Source organism: Fukomys damarensis, unplaced genomic scaffold, assembly GCF_012274545.1.
Source record: "Fukomys damarensis isolate Sample0158 unplaced genomic scaffold, DMR_v1.0_HiC HiC_scaffold_39276, whole genome shotgun sequence".
Taxonomy (NCBI): Eukaryota; Metazoa; Chordata; class Mammalia; order Rodentia; family Bathyergidae; genus Fukomys; species Fukomys damarensis.
The window spans coordinates 1-2,350 of record NW_022940188.1 but is presented as its reverse complement, the minus strand read 5'-3'; the positions used below and the strand labels follow the sequence as shown (position 1 = coordinate 2,350).

Genomic DNA, 2,350 nt, shown 5'->3' with positions numbered 1-2,350 from the left:
TTTTATGTTTAATAAAGTTATGAATTTGTAGGGCTCTGAAATGTGGAATTCTAGAGGTAAGGAAGTTGAAATACAGCATGAATCAACTCTAAATCTAATTTTAGATTTGATTTTACTAAAGAGCATTTAAAAACAATTTAAAACTAATTCACGATAAAATTTCTATTTCAAATTTGATTTACAAACATAAATATATTTTTTTAAATCAATAGAGGCTATATTTGGCATAAACTTTTGCCTTCCAGATGGCCTAAGTATATTTCTAAACATGTACTTAAAGAAGTAGAAAAACAAAGCAACCGAGTTAGCTTTGTTTTCATTTTATCTCCCAGATTTAGCAGAAGAAAGAAATCTAAATAACTTTAAGCTTAACTTCCCATTTTAATGATTGTATATCTAGAATTAGTTTAAAGTTGTACACTTTCAGGGCCAGGGATTTAGCTCAGTGGTTCCATCCACTGCCTGCCTCACAAGTGAAAGTTTGATAGCTGGTACAAATAAAAAATTAGATAAAGAAATAAAGTGGTACACTTTCAAGGCAAGATAAGTATCCTGAAATTTGGCACAAAAAATTCTTAATATAACCTTTCATTTTCGATCTCATAGGAAAATCCAAAATTCATAGTAATAAAATTATCAGTAAGTTGTTCAAATCCTAATCTTATTAATAATATCCAAATTCACCTTAAGAATATAGTAAAGAGACAAGAGGGACTCTGAATATTACTTATTGTGGTAAAAGATTAATCACTAATTAGAACCAAGGGTATAGCAGAGTCAAAACCCATGATTTCATAATGTGATTTTACTAGTGCACTTTAGGACAGGTGGAATTCTTCTTCTTTTCTGAAAGAAATACATCAGCTCTAAAGCACCATTCATTAGACCAAAAAGTGTGTAGAAGGGGGAAGTTAGTTCATTTATGTCATACTGAGATCTAAGCTTGTGTCTTGAGTTTAAAATCAGTAAAGTTTAAGGCAAAATTGTTTAGCACCATGTGTGTTTCTCTAACGTGGTGAAATACAATTTTAGCAAGTTTGACTGTTATATTTTCTCATTGATACTAATGCCCATAGGAACAGGTAACAAAATATTTTTCTTCTGTATGACCATTGTCTTAAAATTTTTAAATGCATGTATATTTCAAAACACTTCACAGCTCCTGAAAATATTTCAATTTACAGTCATTTTCTGAGATGGAATGTTCACTTGGGAAGAGATGCTCACTGGGACCTAAGTATTTACTTCAAAGAACTTTATTTGTTGTAGTGCTAGTCAGTCTACCATTGCACTTTCACGTATTTCTTCTAAGGTTTCTTGTTCACTTTTGGAGCTGCTTTTCTATTTCCTTTGGTCTTTAGTGTATTCTCAGTTAAGACAAGCTAATATCTGTATTAATAACCATATAGATGAAAACAATGAGGTATTCTAACTCATACATGGTGGTACCAGCTGCATAGTGAAAAGAAACTTCAAAATGAGAATAGCAACCAGGACCCTACACAGGAACATAATAATTACATGTCCAGTATCAAAAGCTTCTGAGTAGAAGACCTGGAATTAAGTGTTCATTTGTTAGAATTGATGAAATGTCCCTTGTCGAGTGGGATCTCTGAAATCTCTTACTTTCACTTTGATGATTTGCATCCATCTCCCCAGCACTGTCTTCAGGTCAGGAAAGAGATGTACAGGTGTTTGTTTTAATCTCGTCAACCAATCTCCTCAAGGCTTCTTTACTTAGTGCAACTCAAGTAACTCTACTTCACATGGGGCTTAAACCTTATTCCAAAGTAAACTGGTTCTTCAGGGTCATAGCTTTTGAGAAGCCATCTTCAATTTTCTAATGTGACATATGTGTCATCATCTGCTTCTATGACCAATCTGCATCTTCTAGGTAATGCTCACGAGCATACTAAATGGACAGTTGGCTTCTGCCTTCTTTGGGTGTTTCCCTCAGTAGGGAAGTCTTTATTTTTCTTGGAGCTTATAAACAATACTTTATCACAACATTGGTTCCACATAGTTCTAAAGTGTTTGCCTCTTTTCTTTCAATTTTGAGGGCTTGTCATCACCCAGTAAGATTTTTACCTTCTAACAGAGTTTTTCAGCCATATTAGTGTTCTCGTGTTTGTGATGACCAGTAACTATCTTCGGACTTCATCAGTCTTTTTCAATGCTTCTATCCAATATCATTTGAAAGAGGAAATGAGAAACACAAAGTATAAATAATTTAAAGTGCAAAATAAAAGATACATAATAGGAATAGGGACATGGTACTTCTGCAGATAGGAAAGGGATCTAGAGAGGAAGGGAGAAGGAAAGAAGAAGTTGCAGAAAGAAAAAGAATTAA

The 2,350-nt window shown here is 33.3% G+C and overlaps 1 pseudogene; it reads right to left on the bottom strand.

Annotated features, from left to right (window-relative positions):
- Nucleotides 1-1,382: 1,382 nt before the first annotated feature.
- On the bottom strand, nucleotides 1,383-2,148 carry LOC104864013 (annotated as a pseudogene).
- Between the last annotated feature and the right edge of the window lie 202 nt (nucleotides 2,149-2,350).